The sequence below is a fragment of the Lactuca sativa genome, chromosome 5 (assembly GCF_002870075.4).
Source record: "Lactuca sativa cultivar Salinas chromosome 5, Lsat_Salinas_v11, whole genome shotgun sequence".
Taxonomy (NCBI): domain Eukaryota; kingdom Viridiplantae; phylum Streptophyta; class Magnoliopsida; order Asterales; family Asteraceae; genus Lactuca; species Lactuca sativa.
The window spans coordinates 316,112,169-316,122,476 of NC_056627.2; positions in this window are offsets into that span (position 1 = coordinate 316,112,169).

The following is a 10,308-nucleotide window of genomic DNA, read 5'->3' on the forward strand; positions in this document are numbered from 1 at the left end:
TGTTCGAATTTTTGCTTGTTTATGTCGATTTTGCCCTTGATTTGGTGATTCTCCCCCTCATGTTGACTTGTATTCTCTAAATAGTACTTAATTTTGACAAATTGGTTCAAAACACAAACAAATTGGAAATTTAGGGTTACTTATCTGTTACCATAAAATTATCAAGACATATTGATAAATCTGTAGTTCAAAAGATTCTTTTTCCTATAGAAAAATTGTAATTCTGTTTGGAATGAAGGAGCAACATAATAGAAAACTAGAATGTGCATGAATTCTAAAGGGCAAGAAACATTATCCATGTGGCTTCTGAATTTCTATGTGTCTGATACATGCAAAAAACATTATCCATGTGGCTGCATGGGGCAACATAATAGAAAACTAGTATGTGATACGATTACCTTTTCTGTTAAAACCTTTCTCCCTAAATCATCTCTTTAATTCTATCTAGGTTTATTTTCTACTTCCAATTTGGGGGTTTGATGCATTCGGTAGTTGAATTCTGGGACAAAAAGTTGTATGATTAGGGATAGAAAAGATTTTTATAAATTGCAAATGAGATATGGATCTGTTATACATTCAACCTCATTTTCCTTTTCTACAAGTCTCAATACTAGGGTATGGTTGCCTGGGGCTTACAGGTATCTATAACAATCCTCTCCCTGAGGAAGAAGGCAGCAAAGTGCTAAAGGAAGCTTTTAATAGAGGAGTTACATTCTTTGATACTGTTGATGTATATGGGGTTCAGCATGCTAATGAGATACTAGTTGGGAAGGTAATTGTATTTCCTTATACAAAACAACAAAGCTATATAAATAATCTTCATGAAATTATTGCAATGCAATCACATTGCTAGACATTTATCCTAGTTGATTAAACTAGAATGCTTCAGGCATTAGATATGGATCTGTTCTATAATATGCGTGATTTTTTAACTTCTCTTCATCTATTTCATTATTTTATTCTAATTTTATGCTTTTTTTTTAAGAAATGTAGTATAATTATTTCATTTATTGATAGGTATTGTTGTAAAATGTAAATAGGGAAAGCTTCTAGTTGATTTAGCTTGTCATGGTGATAAGTTGTTCCAAGTAGTGTTCAAGGAAAGGTAAGTAATCTGGGACAACTAATCTTTGTTTCCCCAAATTGCAATCCAGTCAAGGCTTCATGAATTATTAAAATATAATTTTTTTTAATATAGCAACAAGATCCATTGCTGTGATCAGTAAAATCGATTAAGAATAAATTACAAAATGGTCCCTGTGATTTCTGCTATGTATCAGATTAAGAGCCCTCACGTCTCTGTGTTGACGAGGTAAAAAAAACTACACATTATTTTGTTTGTTCATTTTTAATTAATTCCCCTTTTCTCTTATTAATATTATTATTCTTTTAATTTCATTTATGTAATCGTTTGGCCTCAAATGCTTCAACCATGGCAGCAATGCCTTTGAACTGAGTGGTTTCATCTTCTGCAATTCGAAGAAAGTAAGGATTCTGATTCGAAAAGGGAGTTGTTGAAAATGAAAGAATGGGCACATTGGCTTTGTCTCCCAAAACCTCCAAGAATCTTGCTGGGGCTGTTGATTCTGGACCTATTATCGCTTTCACTTTATGACCTTTTCTTATCCTTTTAAGTAATAAATCTTGTAATATATTATCTAAAATTTAGGAGTAAAAGTATAGGAAATCCCTAATGAATTTCTTTGATTTGTGTAGCTTACCTGGCCATGTGTATACGAATTTATCATCATATATTTCAATAACTATATAAAAAATTTGATGTCATAGGATCAAGAACAGGAAATTCTACCAAAATCAGTATGCCTTCTGCAACCAGTATGTACAAATTATGGTTTTATATCCTTGTAGAGTTGTAGGCACATGTTACTGATCACATTTACACATTTAGTAAAGTTTGGATGTTATCTTTTTCAGGCTTTTAACAGCCCCGGCTACTCCTCTCTTCCCTTCACTGGAATCTGAATCACATAAAATATTCATGAATCAGAATGGAGATTCTAAAGATCATCATCCAAATGCACCAAAATTTAGAGTAAGAACCACTATTAATGAAGGTATTCTACTGGGCTAGGATGCTTGTTGTTTGGATATGGAGCCATGGAAGAACTTGGACCCTTCCGTGTTAACAGTGATGGAAAAACACTCTACCCCAACCACTATGCATGGAACAATGGTAACAAAAATTCCTTTAAAAATTCCTTTAATTACTATGTCCCATTCACATCACTTATAATCTTAGTCCTTGTCTTGCTGGTGCATGTCTAACCCTATAAAACCTTTGCTTTTGAGGTACTAACTGTCTTCTCCTGGAATTTTTTTTGCCTGAGATTTTTTGCTGCCAGCTATCCCTTCGGGACCACTCTTATGTATTATGTCAAAAGCACCAATTCAGAAATTTGCTGATTATGTAAGTCAGCTTTCCTCTTCCTTTTTGCTTTTTTTTATTTATGCACCCTTATGCCACAAATCTCTTTATTTATCATACTAAATACGCAACCATCCCTTATTTTACTCCTAACATGTTGTATAATTCATTCATGTCAGCTGCATATATGTTGCATAAAATAAATTGGTAAAAGTAGACATGTGAATTATGGTTCGAGTGTTTATATTTAAAAGGATTAAATGCATATGCATATTTATGAAACAACATTCACCCTCTTCCCGATTCTGCAACAAATTTGTTTCTTTATTAGAAAATATGCACCGGTGTATTATTTATTGTAGGACCAAAACATACGATGTTTTACCAGCAACCTGTTTAACCTGATGAAACATGGGTGTATAAGTTGCATAAATAGGTTAAATAGGGAAAGATGATTGCATAAATTGGTAAAAGACAATTCACTTATTATGGGTATTATATATATATATATATATATATATATATATATATATATATATATATATATATATATATATGTGTGTGTGTGTGTGTGTGTGTGGTTCAGGTTGCAAGCATTTTTGTCCCTATGGTGGTTGGTTTGTCATTAATGACGCTGCTAGGGTGGTAAGTTTCGAATCCATAGACTTGCAATAAATTACATAATACATAAGAGAAGAGAAGAGAAATGACATGTGGTAAATTTGATTAGTCCTCTATCCAACTCTTTGGCATCCTTATGAGTCTTCTTTCATGTGTTCAAAACTGAGTCCTGAAACTGAATATCTTTTGGTGCTATGATCATTTATTTGAAGCTCTGATGTTTACCCAAGATTTAAAGGTGTGCTTTCCCAAGTTCTTCCTATTTTAGGGAATGTTAAAGATCAACATCGACCAAATACTTGACTTTTTAACTTTGTTTGTGGTTTCATTTAGTAATAATCCTTTTGAGGGGGTGTTTGTTGGGCTGCTTCTTTCAATGTCATTAACAACAGTGGTAAGTAAAATCTTAGTACTATGAACCTCTTTTGCTTAAACCTACCTTATTGACCTGTAGCTGATTAAACATTAAATTAATTATGCAGGTTTTGAAGTTTTTGATGGAAAAGAATAGTGTTAATGCTCTTCATAGAAAAGTATGTTGGTATTTTAGGAAATTTGGCTAATAATTTAGTTAATTATATAAAAAATGTTGAAATCTTACATTTGTCTACTATTGGAATGATTATTTGTAGTATTACATTTGTCTACAATTCGAATGATTATTTGTATAATATTAACTTTTGTGCAATGCATTGTATTATTTGTATATGGTATTTTATTTTCCATTATGTGACATAAAATGCAAATTTAATATGAAAATAAGTAAATCCATAAATATATTTTTTTTAAATTTAAAATTACGATACGCAAAAATGTGTGTCATCTTCATTTATGACATGGCCTTTCTTGACAGGGGCTTTCTTGATACGCATTGCGTGTCATTAACACGTGCGTCGTAAGGTTACGACACGCGAATGCGTGTCGTCTTCCTTTATGACAGGGCCTTCCTTGATACGCATTGCGTGTCGTAACCGCGCGTCGTAAATGCGCGTCATAAATGCGCGTCGTCTTTTCCGGCCAAACGAGAAGAGGGAGAAGAAGATTGGGCAGCGACGACGAGGTGATGGTGGTCCGGGAGAATCATACGATGGAAAAACTTTTGGTGGGTCGATGTTGATATATTGTATATATTGTAGGGGTTTAAACTAAAATCCGTAATTAAAAGGAGATACTAAATGTTATCAAAATTTACTAAAATTAAATAGATTAAACATTACTATTATACCCTTTAAATAATTTATTAATTATTTAATATTTCTTAAAATTTGATTGGTCCACAATCAATCCTACATCCACATAATAATTAGTTAGAATACTTGAACTTATCTTTCTCTCTATCTATCTCTCTCTTTCTCTCTCTCTCTCTCTCTCTATCCCTCTCTCTCTCTCTCTCTCTCTATATATATATATATATATATATATATATATATATATATATATATATATATAGGGTTAAGTTCAAATGAGAACACTATTTAATGTGAGAACCTGAGAACACTACTTTATGTTACTATTCTGCTATAAATTTAATATGTATAGTATTGTAGTAATTATAATATGAATATATTCAATTTTATATTGTTATTCTAGTATAATATATATATATATATATATATATATATATATATATATATCGTAATTTAGTAAATTCTAATATGAATGTTAAATATGTGATTGTTCATATATTTGGTGATGAATAATTTCATAAAGTTGTACATACAAAATTTTAAGATGAATATTAATGTGTGATTGTTCGTATATTTGTTGATGGATAATGTCATATCGTTGTATATACAAAATTCATAGTAGAATAGTAACATAAAGTAGTAATCTCACGTTCTCACATTAAAAAGTGTTCTCATTATATATATATATATATATATATATATATATATATATATATATATATATATATATATATATATATATATATTACTAGCTTGTGTCCTATCTGTTAATAAGCATATCAAAGCCAAGTCCCAACTTCTTGAAGCAACTATATATATATATATATATATATATATATATATATATATATATATATATATAGTGAGGTTCAATAAATAACCATAATTAACCAATGAACCAATTGTAAGCGTCGGAAATCATAACGATCAACGGAAATCATAACGAATATACCGTTGTTCACGATTTCTCGTCCTCTTTCCATAGAGATCCATGATAATATATAAAAAAGGAACTTTTTTTTTCGAAAAAAACTCATTTCATTTTCTTTAATGAAAAAAGTTAAGGTCTATTATTTATAGAAAAAAAATTAATAAATATACATCAAAATTCATATTTTTTGTACTTTTTAAACATTGATTAATATTCATGTTAAAAAAACGAAATTTCAGTTCAAGTTCACATTGTGAACCTGTTCATATTCATATTGTAAACCTGTTCAGATTCACATTGTGAACCTCCTCATATTCACAGTGTGCATAATGATAAGTCAGACTCACAGTGTGAACCTGAACTAATCGGAGCTTTTTCACATTGTGAATGTTAAAATTTGAAATATTTACAGTTTAGATTCACAGAGTGAATCTACACAAATCGAAGTTTTTTTTTTTTTTTTTTTTTTTTTTTTTTTGTGAACATTCTCTGATTCACACTGTGCATAATAGTAATTCAGATTCACAATGTGAATCTGAACTGTTCGAGATTTTTCATATTATGAATGTTAAAAATTGAAATATTCACAGTTTAGATTCACAATGTGAATCTCCACTATTCGAGTTTTTTTTAATCGGTGTTGATGTTTATTAATAGAGTACAAAAAATTAATATTTTTGGTATAATTAGTTTCTTTTTATAAAAATAAACTTAAATATTGAAAAAACTAAGAAAATTAAGTGGGTTGTTTTCGAAAAAAAAGTTCGTTTTTTATATATCATCATGTATCTCTATGGAAAGAGAATGAAAAATCGTGAACAACGGTATATTCGGTGTTTTTTTTTCGATAAAAAACTTGGCCTAAAAAAATTTATATGAAAAAAATGAAGTGAGTTTGTTATAATCCGGGAAATGCGCGTCCATTATAAAATTTTACAACCGTTTCTTTTGTCGTTGATCGCTTTAAATTATGACGCTTTGGATTGGTTTATTGATTAATAATGGTTCTATATTGAACTTTTTCCTATATATATATATATATATATATATATATATATATATATATATATATATATATATATATATATATATATAATTGCATAAAAAAATACCTAGAGATCACAAAAAAAATTTTTTTGACATTTTTTATGAAAAAATTGCAGGTTTTTAAAGAAATTCGCTAAAAAATTTTTGAAAAAAAAAATTATTAAAAAAACTGATTTTTTTTTCAGGGAATTTTAATAAAAATCTGTGATTTTTTATAAAAAAAATTCAAAAAAAAGTTTTGTGATCTCTAAGTATTATTTTTATGCATTTTTAGGGTTTTTTGTTTTCTATAGAACCTAAACCTATATATATATATATATATATATATATATATATATATATATATATATCAATTTAAAATCTATATCTCATTTCAACTCATTTATTCATACTTACAGTATGATGTGAAGTGGTATTTCAGGTCGCTCTTGTGGGATATTGCATGTGATCGTCAGTCGTTCTCTGGGAAGTGATCCTTAGAGGACACTCTAACGGTCAAGTCGGTACTTGTTTGTGGGATAAGGTAAAGAGAGTATAAGCCAAAGGAGGAACTTACCGTTGAAAGCATGATCACTCACCTTATATAGTATGGCATGGGCGATGACTTCGCTTTTGGGGGATAGCAATGTCAGTCTTGATACGGGACATCGACACTTATTAGAGGGGATGCCCCCTGCTCTCTCTTTTTTCTGGACCGTGATTGGTTCAGGAGGATGTTAATGGTGGTATGTGCACCATTATGGTTGTCGACTAATACCATTTTGTAGCTTGGAGACTTTTCTACCTTTGCTGGAGGCGATTCTAGAAAGCTCCCTTCGTGGTCGCTCGTTCTAAGGCATCGCCGCCTGACGTGGCCCATAGGGCCCCACCATCATAATGATAGCTAACAATTTTAATATTACCCCACAAAAAAAATCAAATAAAGAGAAGTCAGTTATTAAATTTGGTCATTAAACCCCACTTATTTGTGTTATACGTTATAAAAAAAGGATACAACTGTTGCCTCTGTCCAAACCCACGTAATGAATCTTTGATGTTTAACTAAAACGGCCCATTTCTTTTTCTTTTCTTATTTTTCTTATTTAGTTTAAATAAAAAAGGATATTAACTAAACTAACCCTAATGTGTTGTAATTAAAAAAACACTCAATTTTTCTTTTTGCTAAATAACCAACAAGTTCGGAATAGGGCATTTCAGATAGACAAAAAACACGTTTCTGACAAAAATTACATTTCGGAATTTAGACCGAATTTCAGATTTTGGAAAAAAAAACTCCGGAATTTCAAGAACAAATATGAAATTCGATTAACAGTATCGAAATTTCGAGAAAAAACTTTGGTTCTTACTAAAATCTAACAAAAGGATAAACAAACATAGTAGTTGAGAACTATATATGACACGATGACTTAGATTTAGACATTTGACTAAAAAACGGTTATATAAAACATTACGAAATGGACATTTCGGACATAAGTAATGAGATTTATTTGAAACAATATTGTCCAAAAAAAGAAATAAAAGAACTCCAAATTTTCAAGAATAAATCCGGAATAAGGCCTTTAGGATAATATTTTTTAGAAAATGGAAAAAAAAATATTATTTATGTTAAAAAGCTCATTTATAAGGGTTAGTTAGTGAATATCCCTAAATAAAACAAGTTAGATAAGCTTCACTAGGTACATGGTTGTTGTAACATCCGGATTCCCAGGTATAATATTTTATTCCTTTATTTTTGGAAGTTGTGAGGAGACTCGGCGAGTTGGTGTTTAAACTCGCCGAGTATGGTCGCGGATTCGTATCCGGGTTCACAGCCGGACTCGGCGAGTTCATGAGTGGACTCGGCGAGTCCACGCTGTTTAATGAAACTCTAATTTCCTGGGTTTAGGACCTATTTAAAGGCCCTTAGGGCCGTCATTTGCGGCTACCAAACCCCAGAGAGAAACCCTAAGAGATTTAGAGCGGTTGTGAGGAAGGAGAGGCCGCTCTTGATCCTTTTGTTGGTGTATTTGAAAGAAGGAGGTGACCAAGGCACGAGGAGGCTGAAGGAGGTGTGGTTTTGGTGACTTCTGAGTTCATAGAGATCATATTGAGGTAATTGTTCGGACCTTCTTCGGTTTTGGTGTTGATTCTTAGATTTAGGGTTTTCTAACCCCTTTAGAGGATGGATAAGTGGAGCAATTGGTCCCTTCTCGAGTCTATGCTTTGGATCTGGACCCAAAGAGGTCCAGAGACCTTAACCTTTGGAGCTTTATGAGTCATTTTGGGAGCCATGAGCTTGGGATGTCATTTTCGGGGCTAAATAACCAAGTTAGACCATTTAGATGTTATATGAGTGTCAAGGTCTGAACTTTACGTGATTATCATGCTTGGGAAGGCCAGATCTATGAATTTAAGGAACAGATCTGACCTCAGGAGGTCTATGGATTTTGTGCATGACATGAACTCGCCGAGTCCGAAGATCAGACTCGGCGAGTAGGATAAGGGTTTCCCATAAATCACTCAATGAGTAGACTTGCCGAGTTGGGGAAATAACTCGGTGAGTCAGGGAGAGTTAGGGGACTGGAGTTCAAGGCGGAACTCGCCGAGTTGTTCTTGAGACTCAGCGAGTTGAGTCGGGGTGGCCCCGCGATTCATGCCAGGTGTGACTCGTCAAGTAAGGGGAAGGACTCGACGTGCCAAGAGAGGGACTAAGAGAGTCAGTGGACACGTGTAGACTCGCCGAGTCGCCCAAGTGCACTCGACGAGTCGGGTCAATGTTTGACCGTTGACTTTTGTTGACTTTTAAGGTTTGGTCAACAGTGAGGCCTTTAAGCCAAGAGAGGGGTAAAATGGTCTTTTACCCTTCTGAGGGTGTTAAGAAAGGTTTGAGTATATTTATATTTATGAAAGTATTTACTTTATGTGATTAGGCGGAGGCTAGATCACATTTCTACCGAGTCAGAGACTTACCGAGACACCTGAGGTGAGTCTTCTCACTATATGTTACCTAGAGTGGTATTATGTGTTGACCAGAGGGTCTTATGTGTTACGTATGAGATTATGTGCTATGTGATATATGTATCTTGTATGATGTTATAGACCGGACCGGAGGGTCCAACGAGCTATGACCGGACCAGAGGGTCCAACGAGCTACGGGACTGGAGGGTCCCGCTGAGACACATCGATCGGAGGGTCGTATTATAGCCTCGAGTGGCGTATGTGTTGTATGAGGTATTTTGGGGAACTCACTAAGCATTTATGCTTACAGTTGTTGTGTTATGTGTTTCAGGTACTAGCGAGGACCGTGGGAAGGCGCCGACGTGATTCGTACACACGAGAGAGAGAAAGTTTGATTTTTATGATCTTGAGGTATGTTATGTCTTAAAAACTACAGTTGGAAATATTTGAGAATGTTTTATATGAATTTGGTTGATGAAAAATGAAAAAAAAAATTGGTTTTGAAATTTACGTTGTTACAGTTGTAAAAATCGGTATAAGCGGCCGATTAATCGGCGCCTAGGCGCTTGGCGGCCTCCAACCGCCTACGAATAAGGGTTAAAGGGTAAAAAAATCGGCCTTGCTCAATATCGGTCAAAGCCAGTCCAAATCGGACTAAATCAGACCCAAAATCGAACCCAAAATTGGGCTCAAAAGAGACCGCTGCCCCAAAGCATGGTTAGACCTGAATTTCAGTGAGGCCTTCTACTTTTTTAATAGTGAGGCCTTCTACCTTTTTTATAGGAATTTTTCCCTTGTTTTTTAATCCCACCAATGATGTGGGATACTCAATTGAAAAAACACAATTTAATGGAGTCGAGAGCTGCTCATATGCTTTTATTACTATATTGGATTTTTTTTTCTTTAATCCGGGATCAAACACAGGGCTGAAGAACAAGCATTGGAATTGAGAGTTGCTCAAACTCAAAATAATCGGAATTGAGAGCTGCTCGAAATCGACGGAGCCTCAACCATCGCTTCATGTATCATCGCTTCATCAGAATTCGTCAATTTCACCTGCTCGACTCTCTCTCCCTCTCGTTAGCGATTGAATCAGATGAAGTGACTGTTAATTTGTTGTTTGTTGAAACACTAAGAAGCAATCTACTACCATCGCAATTTTGGTTGTTCTCATTCTCAATTATCATGACCAGTCGCCC